We start from the raw sequence: 22,690 nt of genomic DNA, 5'->3' as shown, positions 1-22,690 counted from the left end.
AGGATCTAGCATCCCAATAGGCTCTCCGCTTACAGTGGGGTAGTTTGTTCCATAGTTTTGGGGCATAGTTGATAAAGGCTGCATTACCGATCCTCTTTTGACTGCTTCTGGGAGCCTCTAGTAGTCCAGCAGCTGATGATCGCAGTGTTCTTGCTGGTGTGTAATTTATTAGAGTGTTGGCGATGTAGCTAGGTCCCTGTCCATTTAGAGCTTTGTATGTAAGGAGAAGGACTTTAAGTTAATTCTAAATGTTACAGGAAGCCAGTGTAAAGCAGCTAAGACTGGACTAATGTGCTCTCTCCTTTTGGTTCTAGTTAGCAGTCGGGCTGCAGAGTTTTGGATTAGCTGAAGCCTCTCTGTGGTTTTCTTAGGGAGACCTGTGAAAAGTGCATTACAGTAGTCTAACCGGCTAGATATGAATGCATGAATTAGCTTCTCAGCATCGTTCTGATTAATAAATGGTCGTACTTTTGCTATATTTCTGAGATGGAAGAACAATGTTTTCGTCACTTTGCTAATATGATACAATCAAAGTGTTAAGCGTCTGAAATGTACACATACAATCAGTATAGAGGCAAGGAAGAGGGCTAACTCTGGAAAAGTGGCTGTGTTGCAGTCTGTAGTGTTTAAATAACTGTATTCTAGAAGTCAAAGAAGCTGCACACAATTTACACTGCCAGACTACTATATTGGAACTATGAGAAAAAACTGAGCTCTGTGGAAACAGATTAATAAACTATGTTCTGGTCTCAACGATACAGTCCCACTCTCACAAATATGTTTTTATATTTACAAATAATTTATACAGCTTACTGTTTGGCTCATTTGAATATTTCCACAACAGCACTTCCTACCTGAAAGGCAAAGGGAAAAAATACAACGTTTAGACCTCCATGAAACATATTATACCAGAATAACTTACAACTCAATATAACAAGTTCATTACTATTAGCCTACAAAAACATGATCATGGAATACATAATTATCACAGTTTGAATGTTTAACCATCAATCAGAGGGAGAGAGAGAGAGCGGGAGATAGCGGAGAGAGAGAGAGAGAGAGAGAGAGAGAGAGAGAGAGAGAGAGAGAGAGAGAGAGAGAGAGAGAGAGCGGGAGATGAATGAGAGCGTGAATTAATGTCCATCTCTCTCAAACCCATCTTTAACACTGTACAAAAATATATATCTATTTACCAAACATCAATTTACCAGTCAAAACAAACCTCAAACAAATGGAGATATGTGGCTTCGACTTTAACATGCCATGAGGACCGCGGTGCCATGACACTCATCAACCAATTCTTACTTAAATTCGACCCAAATTAATTAATGCCCATCTCCCTCAAACCCGTCTTTAACACTGTACAAACATATATCTATTTACCATACATGAATTTAAACCAACCAACCGTCAAAACAAACCTCAAACAAATAATAATAATAATAATAATAATAATAATAACTTTATTTGTATAGCACTTCTCATACAGAGGTTGCAGTTCAAAGTGCTTCACAACAGTAAAAAATACAGGCATAAGCGAGCATAAAAAGATAGACAGGTAGAATCACAGTGTTTCACATTAGGATCTAGCATCCCAATAGGCTCTCCGCTTACAGTTTTCAGTAACACAAATAGTAAAAATAGTTTAAAATGATTCAGTTTAAAAATAGTAAAAAAAAATATTATAAAATAGAACGGACATAAAAAATACAGGCATGAGCGAGCATAGCAAGATATGGCAAATCACAGTGTTTCACATTAGGATCTAGCATCCTAATAGGCTCTCTATTCAGTAATACTCCTGTAATTCCCAACATACTTCACAGTACATATTGCTGTAACTTTAGTGATATTAGATCACAGGGACACGAACCCACACTGTAACTTTAGTGATACTAGATCACAGGGACTCGAACCCACACTGTAACTTTAGTGATACTAGATCACAGGGACTCGAACCCACACTGTAACTTTAGTGATACTAGATCACAGGGACTCGAACCCACACTGTAACTTTAGTGATACTAGATCACAGTGACTCGAACCCACACTGTAACTTTAGTGATACTAGATCACAGGGACTCGAACCCACACTGTAACTTTAGTGATACTAGATCACAGGGACTCGAACCCACACTGTAACTTTAGTGATACTAGATCACAGGGACTCGAACCCACACTGTAACTTTAGTGATACTAGATCACAGGGACTCAAACCCACACTGTAACTTTAGTGATATTAGATCACAGGGACTCGAACCCATACTAAATAGTGGGACTTATTGCATGAACAAATAATCACAGTGTTTCACATTTGGATCTAGCAAATAATAAAAATAGTTTAAAATGATTCAGTTTAAAAATAGTCATCAGTAAGAAGTAAAAAGTTCAATAACCGACACATGAATTTGATAGGCAGTGTATAAGAGTAGGCAGGGTAAGAATAGTGCAGGTAAATACAAGTTGTGTCAGGATATCCCTGATGTTTCCTCTTGCCACTAGGTGGTAGCAGATATCTATCAGTGAAATGCCTGAGCAAAGAGATAGGTTTTAAGCTGTCTTTTAAAGATGTCTAGCGAGTTGGCTTCCCTGATGTTTTGGGGTAGTTTGTTCCATAGTTTTGGGGCATAGTTGATAAAGGCTGCATTACCGATCCTCTTTTGACTGCTTCTGGGAGCCTCTAGTAGTCCAGCAGCTGATGATCGCAGTGTTCTTGCTGGTGTGTAATTTATTAGAGTGTTGGCGATGTAGCTAGGTCCCTGTCCATTTAGAGCTTTGTATGTAAGGAGAAGGACTTTAAGTTAATTCTAAATGTTACAGGAAGCCAGTGTAAAGCAGCTAAGACTGGACTAATGTGCTCTCTCCTTTTGGTTCTAGTTAGCAGTCGGGCTGCAGAGTTTTGGATTAGCTGAAGCCTCTCTGTGGTTTTCTTAGGGAGACCTGTGAAAAGTGCATTACAGTAGTCTAACCGGCTAGATATGAATGCATGAATTAGCTTCTCAGCATCGGTCTGATTAATAAATGGTCGTACTTTTGCTATATTTCTGAGATGGAAGAACGATGTTTTCGTCACTTTGCTAATATGAGAATTGAAGTTCAGTTCTGAATCTATGATAACCCCAAGACTAGTGACCTCAGATTTGATCCAAGGGGTTAGTCTCCCCAGGTTCTTTATTAATGTTTCTTTTCTAGTTTTGGAGCCGATAATTAGAATTTCAGTTTTGTTCTCGTTTAGTTTCAGGAAGTTCTTACTCATCCATTTATTTATTGCCAGTAAGCAGTCTGTAATGGAGCTAATCGCTGTATCATTTGGTTCAGCAGATATGTACAGTTGTGTATCATCCGCATAGCTATGGAAATCTACATTATGTTCTCTGATGATATCACCCAGCGGTAACATGTAAAGGGAGAAGAGTAAAGGACCTAAGCAACTCCCTTGTGCAACTCCATAGTTGTTGTCGTATATATCAGACATGTGATCTCCTAGTTTAACATAGAATTTCCTCCCTCTGATGTATGTTTTAAACCAGCCCAGCACATGTTCTGAGAAACCGACATGGTTTTCAAGACGATCGATTAGAATATCGTGATCGATTGTATCATATGCTGCACTGAGATCTAACAGGATAAGGATGGAGATCTTATTCTCAGAGTTTAGTCTGAGGTCACTGATTATTTTGGTGAGGGCAGTTTCAGTGCTATGATATTTTCTGAATCCTGACTGAAATTCTTCTAAGATGTTGTTTTCTTCAAGAAAGGAATTTATTTGAACTGAAACTATCTTTTCAAGTACTTTACTAATGAATGGTAGGTTGGATATTGGACGATAATTTGCCATTTCATTACTTTCCAAGTTAGGTTTTTTTAGTAATGGCTTTACAACTGCTGTTTTAAAGGCATCCGGGAAAATACCAGTCCTAAGGGAAGTGTTTATGATATCTAGCACAGGACTTGAAACACTATTAAATACCCGTTTGAAGAAAGCTGTAGGTATGGGGTCAATGTCTGAGGTGGAGGAGTTACATTGCATGCATGTGAAACTTCTCATGGTTACATTGCACGGTTTGCCGCAATCAGCTTTATTTCCATCATGAGTAATGCTGGCCCTGATCAAGGTTATTTTGTTGTTAAAGAATAGTGCAAGTTCTTCAGATGCAGATATTTACAGTCAAAACAAACCTCAAATGGAGATATGGCTTCGACACTTTAACGATGCCACGAGGACCGGCGCCATCTTTACCAATTATTCACTAACTCGTTTTACACTTGACCCAAAAGTACACTCAAGTTTTCAAGTTTCAAGTTTCTTTAATAGTTGTCATACAGAAGTACAGAATACTTTCATACAAAATGCTTCTTACTGTTACGCTCCAGAGACTGTGCTAGACAAGATAGTATCAAACATAGTATACGTGTAATTTAGAAGAAGAAAAAGAGGTCACAGTGTTCGGTATAGACATATGTACAATGTTCTGAGTTACCATATAATATACAATACTATGCAGTGTACTAATGTACAGTACTATCTAGTGCAAAGCAGAAATGGGATGAGGTACAATTTAGGTACAATTTACAGTAAGGTGTACGAGTTGTAGTGCAATCCTTCATCAATAAATATAAAGTGTGGGGAGTGGGTGCTACAGTGTGTTTGTTTAAAGTGGGTGTGTGCTATAAAGTGTGTGGAGTGGGTGCTACAGTGTGTTTGTTTAAGTGAGTGTGTGCGTGTGGATGTGTGTGCTATGTGCGTTTGGTGGTTGTTGTTGTGTAGTGTTCATTCATTGTTCGTTTAGCAGCCTGATGGCCTGGGGATAGAAGCTTCTTCTGAGTCTTTCTGTGCTCGCCTTGAGACTCCGGTATCGCTTGCCTGACCGCAGCAGTTCAAAGAGGCAGTTGTTCGGGTGACTGGAGTCTTTAATGATTCTCTTAGCCTTGCCCTTGCAACGCTTGTTGTAAATGTTCTGGAGGGTGGGGAGCCCCCCTCCAATTGTGCGTTCGGCTGAACGTGTCACTCTTTGTAGTCTGCTTCGGTCTTGTGCAGTGCTATTCCCAAACCAGGAGGTGATGTTGCCGGTCAAGATGCTCTCTATTGTACATGAGTAGAAGTTCTTAAGGATCTTCTGACTGACTTGGAACTTCCTTAGGCGCCTGAGGAAGTAGAGGCGTTGTCGTGCCTTCTTCACAACACTGTCAATGTGTGTGGTCCATGTCAAGTCCTCGGATATGTAGGCTCCGAGGTACTTAAAGCTGTTGACTCTCTCAACCGGTGCCCCGTCGATGCTGAGGGGGCTGTAGTCCTTGACCCCCGACCTCCTGAAGTCCACAATCATCTCCTTTGTTTTGCTGACGTTCAGGGAGAGGCTGTTTTCCTGGCACCATCCCGCCAGGACCTTGACCTCTTCCAGGTAGGCCCTCTCGTCGTTGGCAGAGATCAGGCCCACCATCACTGTGTCGTCAGCAAATTTGATGATTGTATTGCTACTCCGCTGAGCCACACAGTCGTGTGTGTACAGGGAGTAGAGGAGGGGACTCAGAACACAGCCCTGGGGGGCCCCTATGTTGAGGGTGATGGATGAGGAGGTGCAGTTGCCTGCTCTCACCACCTGGGGTCTGCCAGTCAGGAAGTCCAAGACCCACTGGCAGAGGTCATAGTTCAAGCCCAGGTCCCTGAGCTTGGCTATGAGTATGGAGGGGACTATGGTATTGAATGCCGAGCTGTAGTCGATGAATAGCATTCTCACATAGTTCCCCTGCCTCTTGTCCAGGTGTGATGCTGCTGTGTGCAGCACATGGGCTATGGCGTCCTCCGTGGACCTGTTGGGGCGGTATGCAAATTGCAGGGGGTCCATGTTGATGGGGAGGGAGGAGCAGATGTAGCCCTTTACTAGCTTCTCAAAGCACTTCATGGCTATGGAGGTGAGAGCTACAGGGCGGTAGTCGTTGAGGCAAGCAGGCTTGGATTTTTTGGGTACAGGGATAATAGTGGACTTCTTCAGGCAGGTGGGGATGACAGCCTGTTCTAAGGACAGGTTAAATATGTCAGTGAATACTGGGGCCAGTTGGTCGGCACAGATTTTTAGGACGCGGCCGGGGATGCCGTCCGGACCTGTTGCCTTCCTGATATTCACTTTTTTAAAGGTCCGCCTCACCTCATGCTCTGTTACCCTGAACACTGCGCCTCCATCAGCAGCCGACCCCCCCCCCCCCCCCCATTGCCGTGGCTTGTGAGCTGGTGTTGTTATTACCAGCATCAAACCTCGCATAGAAGGTATTGAGGTCATTTGCTAAGGAGATGTCACTGTTCAGTTTGAGGGAGGCGCCTTTGTAGTCTGTCATCGTTTTGAGCCCCTGCCACATAGCTCTAGAGTCAGCTTGTTCAAACTGGAGTTCAATTTTATCCCTGTAGCGCCGTTTGGCCTCTGACACTGTCCTCCTTATGTTGTATCGCGCCACCTTGTGGTCATTCATGTTGCCTGCCACTAGGCCGTCGTTGTATGCTTTGGTGCGCTCTCTCAGAGCTTCTCGGACGGATTTGTCTACCCAGGGTTTTTGATTTGGGTAAACTCTCATTTTGGTAGTGGGGATTGTTTCTTCCACCCTAGTACAAACATAGTCCAGCACTGTTTCCATGTAGACATTAATGTTATCTGTGTCGCGGAACACATTCCAGTCTGTGCCGTGAAACACAGACCGGAGCGTCTCCTCTGACGTCAAATCCCATTTCTGCACCTCTCGCGAGACTACAGGAGTACTTTTGATTCTCTGTTTGTACTTTGGTGAAAGAAAGATTGACGCGTGATCTGATTTACCAAAGCCACTATCAGAATGAGCCTTGTAGCCACCTTTAAATTGCGTGTAACAGTGATCTAGGATGTTACCGCCTCTGGTGTTGCAAGTCACATGCTGATAGAAGTCAGGTAATACCTTTCTCAGCGAACTCTTAATATTTTTCATGCATAAACAACCAACATTTCGGTGTGCCATAATGTTTTAATTGGAACACAGCAGGTTACAGTTGTTTTAGAAGAAAATGGAGACAGAGTTAGCAAGACAATATTAATTCACATACTGAACATCATGCAATTAACTTGAACAAAAGATGCGCTAGCATGTTCACGCAATTTGCACTATATCTACAAATTGCATATAGCCGAACAGATTAAATTACCACAGATAACCGCAAATTGGCAAATATCGTCATGTAATTTACTCACTGGGAAAGAAAGTTGGCGGTGCACGTCCACCGCTGCTGCATCTGCCATGAAGTGCGCACGAGTGGTCAGGTATAAATATATCCCACAATTCCTCTGCAGTTGCGCACAACACAACAGTCGTTTCCTGTTGCTGCAGAAATATTATTTTCAGAAACCTGCGTCTCTATGCCGTTATTTCTCACTTCTCAGCAGAGCTGAGATTTTCTAAACGAATGCTTTAATATAATTGCCTCATCCAGTGCTCACATAAACATGCAGGTTGCATGTTCTCATGCACACATCATCACACTAATGTTACTGCATCAGACAGTAATGTTGAAACATAGAAATGAGTGGAAAATATATTTTTTATAAGATAAGATAAGATATTCCTTTATTGAATTCTACCACTGAACCACCAATACTCTGTATTTACTTAATTCTTTTAAGTTGTACTTAAGGTATGCTTTTACATTATGTAAGGGATAATGTATAGCTACGAGGTCATTGTCACAAAATAATTGACCGACACGGAGTTTAAAATACCGAGGTGCCTCGCTGAGGTGTTTTAAACGTCAGTGAAGGTCAATTATTTTGCGACAATGACTGAGTATAGGCTATACATTATCCCGCTTATTACATGGCTAACTTACTAACAATATATAATTCATTTTACACCATCGACAAGACGAGATCAAATGCAGACGCAGTTCTGTTCTGTCGCTCCCGCTGTCATCGCCGGCAGCTTCGCCAGTAGCCAGCAGGTCTGTGGTCTGATTGCACTGATGTCAGTGGGCTTGATTTGTCCAGCTGCGCACAGCGGTCATTATTACTCGGCAGAGGTCCGTTATCGAGTAATAACGGACCTCTGACGAGCGCTATTGACCAATCACAAGCAAGCATTTCGGCGAATGTTAAAACGCCATGTAATAAACTTACTTAATACGTGAATAGTTCCAACAAGGCAATCAAAAACGATGAGTTTAATTTAATCAAAACATAAGAACAAGTCACACAAACTCAACATATGTAAGTTAGTAGAACTTTCATAGAATATTGAGTATATCCTACTCAATCTAATAAATTATTTTGAACATGCAGGTTTACAGTGCACAGAGCCCAATACCAAAGGCTTGATATCCAAGTTTGTAGACTCATTTACAGAACACTATATTCCATCTACACAATGCTTGGGGGAGTCTTGGGAGAGAGATATTCAGGTGGACATTCCAATGGACACCTGGGATGAGTGCCTCCACAGTGTCCACTCTTGTTCCATTAATTCCAGACATCAGTTAATTAAATTGAAGGTGGTACATAGACCTCACTATTCTTGTACTAAATTGCACTAAATTTACCCCTCAGTCTCATCACTCTGTACCAGATGTAAATCTGCGGAGGGCTCACTGGGTCACCTCTTCTGGTTTTGCCCGAAGCTCCATAGGTTCTGGAGTGAGGTGTTCCAATGTTTCTCAAATATTTACACACATGACTTTCCCCCAGACCCAGTAGTGGCTATTTTTGGCTGGTTATAAAACATGACAACACTCAGTCACTCTGAGATACAGACTATACAATATGGCATGGCAATTGCAATGAAATGCATTTTATTGGTGTGGAACCAAAAAGGGTACCAATTTTCCAGACCTGGTTGACAGAACTCATCAGTGTGCTACACATGGAGAGAATACGCTATGAGAACGCAGGGCAGCCCAGCAAATGTAAAGACATCTGGCAACCTTTTCTTGATTATATACTGTATCTCAAAACGGACACAGATGGACTTACTTTCTTTTTGTTTTTGTTTGAAGGGCTAAATTCTTGTTCTGTAAACAAGCATTACAATATATAATGCGCACTATGGATGTCTAGGACAATGTGAACTTATAGAGCACTGTTTTTTCTGTTTGTTTTTGTTGTGTTTGTTCTGTAGTGTTTCTCCTCCTCAGCTCCCTGCTCTAAAAGGCATCAACTGAAGGGACTTTGCGTCTACTATATTAATATATATATATATATTTCAATCTTTAAGACTTGATACGTTTATCACTGGTAGGAGGCACGAAAGAGTGACTGGCAGCCTTTTTTTCTGTTAAGGGGAGCGGCGGGGGGGGGGGGGGGGGTATATATAAAATTTAGTTAAATGTTTTCAAATTTGTCGCTGTTGTGCATATCTGATGGCTTGATTTAGTCTCTTCTGTCTGTTTTGTTTGTATATGTGTTAAAACATTGAATAAAAATGATATCAAGAAGTACGTCACTCATTCCTAAACTGAAAGCACGTTCTCGTACTCCTGAATTTGCATACAGAAACGCCCCGCCAGCTCCTTATAATGGAAGGGAGAGGCTCAGCATTGCATCTGTGTTGTGTTGTGCTGACCCCTCTGAAAATATTCAACAGGTAGCGCGAAAGCAATTTGCGACTGATCAAAATTAGATTAGATTAGATTAAAATGTATTGTCATTATACAGCACAAGTACAATACTGTTGTGTCTGTAACAACTACATAAGTAAATCAGAGACAGACTCGGAGCATCAATTAACGTGTTTACTTCGGAACGTACTGTTACAGAGAGCCTGCGGTATACATCTGCGTAACACCTGGTGGTTATGTTGTAGAACACGGGGTGTATTACTGCGCTAAGGAATATAGGTCCAATGGTCCATACACTACACTTCTCCCCTTTTAGATTACTGCATGCATGAAAACAGTATCCCAACAAGCAATAACCTTCAATAGCGATACACAAGAACATTGTTTGCTTTGCTTTCTTTTACAACTTTCAACAGTCCACAACAATGTCCACGTCAACAGTCCGTAACATTCTATAATTTATAACAGTCCATTACAAGTCCAGTCTCTGTGTCTTTCAGGTTAACGCCTCTGGGCCTGTGTGGAGTAGTCTCAATGGTAGCAGGGCTCTTGTCAGGGGCAAGTGACTCTGTCGCAGATGCTGTGTTGGTGTTAGAGGTGTTATCATCACTGGGGGGGGGGGGCCATTTCACCCCCCATTTCTGTAGATGGTGAGGTGTTGTTCTTTGGCTGGGTATCCAGAATCTGATCTACATGACACCTGGTACACGCTCCAACATCAGCGGTCCGGTTCTTGTGGTTATCCTGCCAGGAGTCCACTTGTCTCCTCTGTAGTCTCATGCTAGGACTTCCTGTCTGATCTCAAAGTTCCTTGCAGGCTTTGTCGGCAGGTGGCTGAACTGTTTATTCTGCACTTCTCTCAGTAGATCTGGTTTCAGGAGATCTATGCGGGACCTCAGGTTTCTTTTCATAAACAACATTGCTGTTGTTTGGTTTGTCGTTGCATAAACAGAGTTTCGGTAGCTGAAAAGGAAGCTGTTTACCTTGTGCTGAAGAGACATGTCCTCCTTTTTAACATTTGGACAAACCTTTCAGCTAGCCCATTTGTCGCTAGGTGGTAAGGCGCTGATTTGAAATGCTTGATGCCATTTTTCTGCATGAATAAACTAAAGTGTATTGTGGCCCAATTTGTTCAGGTATAGGCCATTTCTGGAGAAAATAGACCTGAGAGCAGTTACAGTCTTTTCCGATGTCGTAGATTTCATCACCACCAACTCCAGCCACTTGGAGTGGGCGTCAACAGCAATCAGGAGCATTGAGTCCATGAACAGGCCAGCTAAATCGATGTGTGCCCAATGCCATGGTGCAGATGGCCACTCACACAGGTGAAGGGGCGCCTGTGGGGGTGTATTCTGATTCTTGTAGCAGCCTGAGCAGGCTTTGGTGATGTCTTCAATCTGTTTATCTATACCCGGCCACCAGACGTAGCTTTGGCATAGACTTTTTTTTTTTTTACTGTGCCTAGGTGTCCTTCATGGAGAGTCTCTAAGACTCTGGTGCGTAGTTTTGAGGGAACTACCACACAATATCCTCACAACAAAGTGCCCTGGCATACTGAGAGTTCCCATGAGTTGGCCAACCCTTCATTTTGATGTCATAGACTTTTGACAGTGTGGGGTCATTTGTCTTTGTATTTCAGTATTTGTCACAGGCAGCTGATCCACCACTGCTGTATAGAACACCTCCACTGGATCCAGGGAAGGTCTCTTTTGTGGCAGTGGCAGACACGGCAAGCCGTCCGCGTTGCAGTGTTGTTTTGTCCCTTTGAACTCGATGTCATAAGAGTGAGCTCCCAGGAAGAGCGCCCAGCGCTGTAAGCGGGCCACAGACATCACTGGGACCCCTTTACGAGGGTTAAAGATCGATAGAAGGGGTTGGTGGTCTCTCACAAGAGTAAACCTTTGTCTGTAGAGGTAAAGGTGAAACTTCTTGATACCCCATACAAGACTAAGGGCCTCACGGTCAATCTGTGCATAATTGCGTTCTGCGCTCGTCAGTGTTCTTGAGGCAAGCGCAATGGGGCGTTCAGATCCGTCTTTCATGATGTGTGACAAGACGCCTCCAATTCCATAGAGACTAGCGTCGCATGCCAGTCTGATGGGTCATGTTAGGTCATAGTGGGTGAGCAGTTCATCTGATGTCATCAGTCTTTTTGTTTCCTTGAACGCTCTATCACATTCCTCAGACCACTCCCATTCTACTCCTTCTTGCTGTGGTGTAATCAGTGGTTGCAGCATTGTAGCAAGGTTTGGGAGGAACTTGTGATAGTAGTTCATAAGTATGACTTCAGCTGTGACACATTTTCTGGTTTTGGAGCCTGGAGCACCGCTTAAAATTTCTCCTGTGACTTGTGCAAACTGTCCTAGTCAATGACGTGTCCAGTATGATATTTTACTCCTGAGAAACTCACACTTGCGTCTTTTTGCACACAGACCTATTCACTTAGTTTGGTGAGCACTTTTCTGAGGTTCTCAAGATGCTCTTCATCGTTTTTGCCTGTCACAAGGATGTCATCAAGGTAGCATTATGTACTGGGGATATTTTTAAGTACTTGATCCATCGCTCTTTGCCACATCGCTGGTGCCAATTGCAACACCAAAGACGAGCCTGTTGTATTGAAACAGCCTTTTGTGGATGTTGATTGTGAGGAATTTCCTGCTTGACTGCTCTACCTCCATTTGTGCCAAGTCGATCTTTGAGAATTTCTCCCCTCCAGCCAACGAGTCAAAGATGTCTTCAATGCGTGGCAGTGGGTACTGCACAGTATGCAGCACTGGGTTGATCGTTACTTTGAAGTCCCCACACATACGGACAGCCTCAGCCTTTCCTTTCTTGATCACGGGGATGATTGGCGTGGCCCAATCACTCCACTCAACACTTGACAGAATTCCAGATTCCACTAAGCTCTCAAGTTCAGCATTCACCTTTGGGCGCAGAGCATACTGTACTGGGCAAGCCTTGTGGAATTTTGGTGTTGCCTCTTTATCCAACTCAATTCTTGCTTTTATTACTTTCAGTGTTCCGATACCTTCTGCAAACACTTTCTCATGGGTATATTGAGTAACTGTGAAAGTCTCTGTGTGACACTTTGAGAGCTGCAGTTGTCTGCTGGTGACACACGTAGCGCTTTACTGTAATGGCGTGCCAGTGTGGCGTTTATCTGATAATATTCAATAATGAAAGGTAGAAAACATCTTTCAGAGGTTTATTCAAATGTGAATCAAGATAATAGTCAAACAGGAAAATAAATACATTGCAAGGAAAAAGGTACATTGCAATGGGCAGAATCCACTTCTACATTCTGCATTCTTCCAAGAACAGAAAGAAACTGAGCAACTTAAATATTGTCTAGAATTACAGCTAAGTTCAACAGTTTTATAACACATACTTTGACTTCTAACAGGTGCTGTTGTATGGAATTCCCTGTATGAGCACAAATATAATTTGCCTCCTTTAACACAGTAAAAAACGGTACATTGTACACACTGTTTAAGTCATTCACAATAGATAGATAGATAGATAGATAGATAGATAGATAGATAGATAGATAGATAGATAGATAGATAGATAGATAGATAGATAGATAGATAGATAGATAGATAGAATAGATAGAATAGATAGAATAGATAGATAGATAGATAGATAGATAGATAGATAGATAGATAGATAGATAGATAGATAGATAGATAGATAGATAGATAGATAGATAGATAGATAGATAGATAGATAGATAGATAGATAGATAGATAGATAGATAGATAGATAGAATTGTGCCGAACGCACAATTGGAGGGGGGCTTCCCACCCTCCAGAACATTTACAACAAGCGGTGCAAGGGGAAGGCTAAGAGAATTATTAAGGACTCGAGCCACCCGAACAACTGCCTCTTTGAACTGCTGCGGTCAGGCAAGCGATACCGGAGTCTTAAGGCGAGCACAGAAAGACTCAGAAGAAGCTTATATCCCCAGGCCATCAGGCTGCTAAACGAACAATAAACACCATGCAACAACCATCAAATGCACACAGCACACACACCCACACACTCACTCAAACAAACAACACACTGCAGCACCCACTCTCCACACTTTAGATCACACAAACACACTTTACACTTTATATTTATTGATAAAGGATTTGCACTACAACTCGTACACCTACTGTGAATTGTACCTAAATTGCACCTCGTCCCATTTCTGCCTTGCACTATATAGTATTGTATATTAGTACACTGCACAGTATTGTATATTGTATGGTAACTACGTCTATTCTGCATCGAACATTGTACATATGTCTAAACTGAACACTGTGACCTCATTTTTTTACTTCTAATTTTACTATGTTATTTTATTTCATACTTATCTTGTCTTGCACAGTCTCTGGAGCGTAACAGTAAGAAGCATTTTGTATAAAAGTATTCTGTACTTCTGTATGACAAATATTAAAGAAACTTGAACTTGAAACTTGAATAGATAGATAGATAGATAGATAGATAGATAGATAGATAGATAGATAGATAGATAGATAGATAGATAGATAGATAGATAGATAGATAGATAGATAGATAGATAGATAGATAGATAGATAGATAGATAGATAGATAGATAGATAGATAGATAGATAGATAGATAGATAGATAGATAGATAGATAGATAGATAGATAGCAGACCAGTGGTGGTTCTAGACCCTTTTTAAATGTATTAAATGTAATATTAGCCCCCCTAAGATAAATTTTATTTTTTTGTAATTACATTTTTTTATTTAATTTTTTCTTGTTTTATTAGTATTATTACAGACATGGATTTCCGGTAGTAGCCTGTTGACTATATAAAAAAAAAGTACAAAAAAATGTCAAAGACATTGGTAACGTCATGTCAAGTCCCAGTCTGACATTCAACACAAGACGTGGAAGCAGATGTAGCTAACTACCTACTGTAACTAGTTTAGTAATAGTGAATTTGCCAGTGCTGATGGGCAACAAGACAAGTGTGTTGAAACGTTAGCTAGCACTATATAAAATTACTGACTATTCTGACAGAGAATGTTGTCAAATTGGTCATTAGTTCCATGGTGTTGTTGTAATAATAGTGTCAAAGAACGTTAGCTAATGTTAGCTAGCTGATGCTATTCGCTAGTTAGCTATGTAAGTTCAGCTAATGTTAGCTAGCTAGCCCAACTAATCTGCTTGCTACAAAGGCTTATTTCTGCCACGCAAAATGAAAAAAAATATCTCGTGGCCTCAAAATAGTATTTTGTTACCTCAAATTAATCAATTTGGGGCCTCAAAATAATATTTTGTGGCTTCAAAATTGAAAAATATTTTGTGCCCTCAAAATAGTTACCTCAAGGCTGCGGTCTCGACTCCCGGAGTCAGCATTGCTTGGGGCTTGGGCTGATCGCTATGCTAACCCGTTTGGCTGGGTTAGGGGGAGGGCAAGTCATGGGTGGGAATCTGGCGTTGTGGACAGTGACGCCTACAGGTCAGGTCTGGGCGCTTGCTCAGCGGAGGCAGGACTTGATGAAGGCAGCGTGACCTCCCATGCGTTACACTTCACCAATGAGAGTTCTCGCTTTCAAGTCAAGTCAAGTCAAGAGTTTTATTTGTCATGGCATACAAGTATACAATGAAATGCGGGGGGTCTTGCCAGCAACGATTGTGCATAATACAATAATAATATATAATAATATAATAAGAATCTAATAGAACGAGGTGAAAAAATAGTCACTTGCTGTCAGAGGAAGCACGCGAATGACTTCAGGGTTCCCTTGTACCGACCAGTAGGAGAACATGCGCACAACAAACAGGTAGGGGAGGGGGGGAATTGGCACAACGACTAAATTGGGACGGGGAGAAAACAGAGAAAAATCGGAGAAAGAGAGCATTACATTTTTTATTTACATTTTTTAATAGTTACCTCGAGTATTTTGTTCCCTCAAATTAATCAATTTGAGGCCTCAAACTAGTATTTTGTTCCCTCATGATTTGAACAAACCTTCACTCACTGGAAATGTCTTTTTCCCATAGATGGATATACGAAAATGTGAGTCTCTCCCTCTCTTTCTCTCCCTCTCTCTCTCTCTCTCTCTCTCGAACGCAGTGAGCGCTCCGTAATATGATCATGATCATTATGATCGACTGGAATAAAAAAAAAAATTAATATTAGTTGTTCATTAACCGCCCCTTGTGCAGAGGAGGACTCGGACTTGTTAATTGATCAATACAGTTATTATTATATATTTTTTTGTAATAGGCCCTAATCATTTGGGATAAGATATTGATGGATAGTGCACTTGTTTGGCTATTGTGTCACAATGTAAATAAATTCCTTTTGAAATGGTGACTTTTTTTTATTTGTATGTCAGCTCCTTGACTGCCAGAGTGGAGTGGAGACTCAACCTTGATGACTTGGACTCGGACTAGAGTAATGGGGACTCGACTCGGACTCGACTCAGGCTCTTCTTTGGTGACTCGGACTCGAACACTGGGGACTCGAGACTCGACTCGGACTTGAGATTTAGTGACTCGACTACAACACCGGCTATGCATGCCACATACCAGTTTATCATGCAGTGCATCAGAAAGTCCTGCTCCAAATTCACAGAACTGAGTGAGTTTTCGCAGCTCAGCAATGTATTCTGAGATGCTTTCATCCTTTGACTGGTCCCTCTTGTGAAAACCAAATCTCTCTGCTATCATCAGGGGTTTTGGACTCAATGATGATTTCTCAATGTGTTCACAATGGCATCAAATGTCTGTGTAGCAGGCTTTGCAGGGGCTAGCAAGTTGCATTAACACTTTAATCGCCGGAAATGCCGAAACTCGTCATTGCCCGCCATGCTCATTCTGCCGAAGACGCCGTAACACGTCTTTGATATCAATATTTCAAAAATCTGTGATCGAAATCATATTTCTCTCCCGGGGACCTGAGATATACTGCTGAGCTCCACTCAACTCTCTAACGGTTCAAGAGCGCCATCTGGTGGCCGATCGGCAGATCGCCCAACAGGAAGTCATGTGGATGAAGTGGTGCTCACCCATATTTCGTCCGGGCACTCGCTATCATTAGCAGGACTCCATCTTGACACAGTGAACACCGATCGGTGCAAATAACTTGACAAACAACATGATTTGGACATATATACTATTATACAACCTGGAAATGGATCGGGTATTTATACATCCCATAATAGGAATATCTCTGCTCCACGCTCATCGCCCAAAGGCGCGAGGAAGATACGGTAAGATCCAGTGTTATTTTCCAACGTGTTCTTTACTAACTGCTCTGATGATCAGATCACCCACACTAGATGAATGATATAACGTTGCCCACAGAATTATAAACGACCGCCCGCCCATCCGGTCATCATCAGATCATACGTAGTAACTTCTAGAAGCATCTCCAGTTGAATTTTTTTATCTGGCACCGATCACTATCAAACTGTATTTGATCATCAATATAATGCATTTGGGGCTATAAATCAAGTTCTGGAGAAAGCTATAGAAAACGATAAAAACATACTTATACTTTAGACCGTATTTTAGTATGAATATGTGAATGAAAAAGTATAACGTTGCTACACCCTGAACAATAGATATAGGACATTGAATGGGCCATAATAATGTCAATTTAGCAATACAATTTAAAAAGTTATAGCCCTGCAAAGAAGGGGAACTTCTCCATAGACAAATAGAGATGGCGAGGGATGGTAAATTATGAATTTAACCATTAGGTTTTTTTAGATTAATGCGTTAATTATATTATCGCGCAATACTAGTATAGCGTTAACGCAGCACGTTAACGCCGTTAACGGCCCAGCTCTAATATATATATATATATATTTTTATTTATTTTTTTGCTAGGCCATTGTTTCTAGTTGTGGCAGCGGCGCGGCGCGATAGTTAGATAACCTACTGTAGGTGGGTGGGGAACAACCACGATTTCACTGTCTGCGACAGAGTTGGAGAACTATCTGACTCTCTCCCTCACGCGGATCACACACACACAATGGAGCCGTGCTGCCGCTTGTGATTGGTGGAGGCGGGACCAGGCGATACAACTGATTGACAGCGGAGGCGGCGAATGGAATGGCAGATGGCACTCAGATGCAGAATAACAGCCAGGCAATGAGCCAGGTAGTGAGGGACTAGGGAGAGATACAGTAGAGCGAAAGTCAATTAACGTTGATGTCAAGATGGACAGTAGAAGAAAGAGAAAGGGTGGAGGAGAGAGGGATAAAACAAAGAAAAAGAAAGGCCCTTACAGGAGAGAGTGGTTAACGATAGGTTATGACTATAACCAAGTTCTGTCAATAGTGGTGACACTCGGCATCACTCATGCACTATCCCCGCATGTGCACGCGCACTGAATAAAATTCCACAATGTACCTTTATCTCAGTATTCGTCTGACCACACCCCTCGTTAGCTTACCTTCATAAGCAGGTGTGTGGTCACCTGCTCTCCTCCTTCCCAAGCTTTCACCACAAGGTGAGATCAAGGGCTGCAGCGGCGTCGGATGTCGAGCGTCACCACTATTGACAGAACTTGGTTATAGTCATAACCTATCGTTGTGTATAATAGTGGATCCGCTCGGCATCACTCATGCACAAAGGGAGGCCGAGCGGAGCCACCGGCCGACAAATACACCCCGCTGAAAGCCCCCCACAACCATCAGAACAGGGAGGGCCGAGCCCCCCCGACCCCCCCTAATGGAGGGCACCCCCCCTATTAGAGGTTTCCCGGGAGGGCGACGGACCCGACCGTGCGAAGAGGCACTCAAGCAACTCAACGCACAGGGTGAGCAGACCGTGGCCTGACCCCACGACTACACACACGCACAACCCGCATGCCACCCGGGAAGGAACGGAGGGAACAACCTCGTTACTGCCCCCAGAAACACGGGGTCAAGGGCAAACCCAACCCCGTGGCAAGGCCGTAGCAGCGGAGCGCGAAGGAAGGCCCAGACCCACCAAAGGGACTGGACCCCCTGGAACGGGGGCCCGGAGAAGTCCATGATGCCAGCATCAAGACCCCACCAGGTGGGCACTTAGTGACCCCGCCCCCCACATCGCCAGCGTATTCGGACAAAGGCCCCTCAGCCGAGCGGGCCCTGTCCCCCCAATAGTACACCGCCTGGCACACTGACCCTGCAGAACAGGCAGTCAGCATGGCCGTAAGCAGGGGTGCAGTCGTGCACACACGCGGTTACACGCCGTGTTATTAGATCACTGAGGCAGAAGTACGCACGATCGCGCACGGATGTGTACTCGCGTGTACGCGCCGTCACGCACACAAAAATGCGCTGTATCCATTCGTTGTGCGCTAAGTACCCGGCCACCCATAACAAAAGCGCGTCTTCAACCACGCCCGCAAATACAAACAGATATAAACAGATCATTTGACAACAGTATCATGTTCCTACCTGCAACGCAACCTGAACCAATGATGCCACCGCCGCTCCCCAAGAGAAGAAAGTTGCAGCTTCAGAATCAGCTTATCCAAAGCAAACTTAGTTTCGCTATACATGCACAACCTCCAACGCCCGCGCCCCCCACAACAGAGACAGCTGTCCTGCCACTCCACAACAAGTGTACCACACTGTAGATTGGAATACTGACAAAGCCATACTTGGTAATTTACTGTACAACTGGGTTAGGACATTTGTATTGCCAGTTTCGAATTGCAGTCTCCCGTAGTTGTTTTTTGAGTGTTTTTGAAGGTGGATAGTGATTCACATTCCTTTACAGCTTTGGATAGGGCGTTCCACATTGAATCCCTGATTCCCTGCCCCCTCATCAAGTTTGGTGTGAACGATGGGCTGTGTCTGTGATTGCCATGGAATGCCATTCCATCCATAGAGGCAATTAGTGTCATTGTCTTTCATATGTGTTTTGATGTTCTCTGCAGACCAGAGAAAGACTTTCGTCTTGTTTACATCAGGGTCCCCCATTTTCAATTAATCATAACATACACCAGATAGACAGTCTTGCTCTCTTAATATGCTGGTTAAATCGGCTGTCTTTAACCTGAATTAGCAAACAAGATACAAAGCATTCAGTTGACTAATTGTATATGTTCCATATCTGTTGACAATATAATTTCTTTATATATTGAAGGCTACATCCTGCTACCTTTTTCAGCTTCTCTATTTCAAAAAAAATTAAATCTGTTCTGTGCGCATGCACGTACCCGCGCGCGTGTTACCAGTTCCCATATTACGACTGCACCACTGGCCGTAAGCACACAAAAAGGTTAACCAACGGAAGCAGGCAGCGCACCGGGGAAAACCAGGCAACAGGCTGTTAACCCGAGCCTGGAGACTGCGGACGAGACAGGCGCCAGAGGGGACAGCTGAACACAGCCGCCCCGGCGGAAGGGGCGCATGCTGGTGTTGTTGCATGACCAAGCCTCCATTTAAAAAAAACCCACCCAGAGGGGTTGAGGCAGAGAAGGCTGACACGATTGGCAGACGTCATGAACGTGCAGGGGCACCCTCAACCGGTTAACCCGGGAGTTGACACTGCTCCAACACACCAGAGAACCAACCACCTAGTCGTTACCCTATGCGGTGGTTGGTCCCATAACCCCTCAGGAAAAAACTCCAAAACATACCTGCGGCACTACTGCAGTACCCGTGTTCCAGTTTCCAACAGGGTTATCCCGGGCCAACGGGTCAACGAAAACATTACTTCGGACCGGGCCCGGTGATACGGGGAGCACAGGGTCCCCCGATGAGGTCAAAGACCACCCCAACAGGCCCCTCTTCGCCATGCGTAAGAGAAGAGCGCAAGAATGGAAAACCAGCCCCAACACCCCGTACTTGGTATTCCCAGGAGGTCACCCAACCAAGTACTAACCAAGACCAACCTGCGTGGCGGCCGAGATCCGACGAGATCGGGCGTGTACAGGTTGGCACGGCCGTAAGCCATTACGACAGTGTAGAATACAATGCACCCAACAAGGGTTCCATAGCGCTTAACCCTGTGACACCCGGACCGACCTAGCATTTTTTCCCCCTGAAAAAAGCCCAAGTCCCTCAGGGTACCAGAACAGCAGATCTGCATCCCCGGCGGACAACGGGTTTAACTGATCCGGACCAGCGTGATCAGAACCAGTCCCGTGCCCTAACCACGCCGACATGCCAACTCCAGGAGAAGGGGCAGATATGCGTGTTGATCTAAAACATGAAAAGAAGGCGCCACCCAGACGTTCGGTGCGAACCGCGCCCGGTGGCCCACCCCCGGGGCGTGAGACCCTTCTACGTATGTTCAGATCCATTCCGTTATCATCCCCTGATATGAACGAGAATCCGTCGACAACCACACAGGTCGTCGGAAGAGGAAAACCCCCATCCCAATTGCTTTATAAAAACGCTGTTTTAACCCCAAGCAACCAAGGCGCGCCAGTCAGTTGCTTAATGTCCAGCAGAACATCCCGAGCTAGCACTATGTGTGCGTCGGGTATATCCACATCAATAATAGGCTATGTAGACTTTTTTTTTTTTTAAACTTTATTTTTTAGCGTTTATCGCTTTTCTGGTCAAGCATGACCGACAGAAACAGGTTGAAATGGGATGTAGAGCAGGGGAAGACATTCTGAAATGACGGCGGGTCCGGGAATCGAACTCGTGTCCCCCAGATCCGTGACGAGCACGGTTTTCCCCGACGCAGAAATAGCGCCGAGATATGCGGTGAGCTACGGGAGCTCCCCTATGTAGACCTTTTTATTGAATCCCCAAGGCGCCCAGGGGAACGACAAGAGGGGCGGGATGCAACCAACTCCAATCCTTTATAATAATAAAGAAGAAGCATCAACCGTATGAACCCAACTGCACAGCTGGGAGTAAAAAACTGTTTATATTTTTACATCCAGTCACTCCTTTAGTCAGAGAGTATAGACCGAACTTTCCCAGAAGCCTTCCCACATGAGTCGTAGTTATGAAAAAGACATGTCAACTGTGAGTCACGTGACCAACTGACTCAAGTTTACACATAAATCGAGCGTAGCAGACCCGTAACCCTACGCTCTAACTCGACACTTTAACACCACAAACCTTACGTAAAGGTCTTAACTCACGGAAGCCGTCGCCATAGCAACGTTGCTATGACGGGGGAAACCCTGTACACGGCTCCTGTTTATAATAGGAGTCGCGTCAGGACAACCCAACCCCCCCCCCCTCCCTGCCAAGACGTTTGAACGGCTCGGCCCTGACTGGCTCAGCAGAATGAGAAAAAATCTCCTAAACCAACCAAGTGGAAAGGAGGGGTTTATTCGACACCCCCTCACAAAAACCCTTTTTCCCTACACACAATAACAACTGTAGCATTTTGAGACCTTCGGTAGAATGCTAATGTATAGCGTAAGCTAATACAATGCCCGCTACCCACAGAATGTGAACAGGATTTATAACAAAACAAGTCGTGTGTGTGTGAATCCTATACCCGCTTTCTATGTCGTACATAGCAAACGCTGACAGAGAGTAACGGCGTGCGTGGAACGTGTGTGTACGAGTATTACTGCAACTAACACAACAGCGTTGTGGAACACATTTACTTTGTTTAAGCAATGGAATATACCACCAGTTTCTACCTGCATGTGGAGCGTCAGGCTAATAGAACCTCCTACGACTGAGTGTATGCTTGCAGACAGGGCCGCCTCAGGGGGTGTGCGAGCAGTGCGGTCGCACAGGGCCTCGCGGGAAGGGGGGCCTCGCATAAAAAAAAGAAAAAAAAGAAAAGATTTTTATATATATATATATATATTTTTTGCAAGGCCCCCCTTCCCGCGAGGCCCTTTTTCATCACAGACCTAAAATCTAGTTTTGCTTATATGCGTATATATTTCACATTAGACACGTTCCTGGCTCTGAGGCTCTGCAGGCAGCAGAATTGGTTTCAATGAGGGGAGGGGTTACAGCCAGGTAGCGTCTGTTGAGTTCATTGTGTGTGTCTGTGTGCGTGCCGGGGGGGGGGGGGGGCGTGAACCGACTCATTGCCAGACGTGAGCGATTCGACTCACGCTCACGGCAATGAATCGGCTCTTATGAACGAGTCGTTCATGACCGACCCATCACTAGCGTCTGACTATTTCACGCGTGCAGCATTGGAGGTTATGCCAGCCAAGATGAAGAGGAC

Source organism: Notolepis coatsorum, assembly GCF_963971535.1.
Source record: "Notolepis coatsorum genome assembly, chromosome: 16".
Taxonomy (NCBI): Eukaryota; Metazoa; Chordata; class Actinopteri; order Aulopiformes; family Paralepididae; genus Notolepis; species Notolepis coatsorum.
The sequence above is the reverse complement of the archived record's forward strand: the minus strand, read 5'-3'. Positions refer to the sequence as shown.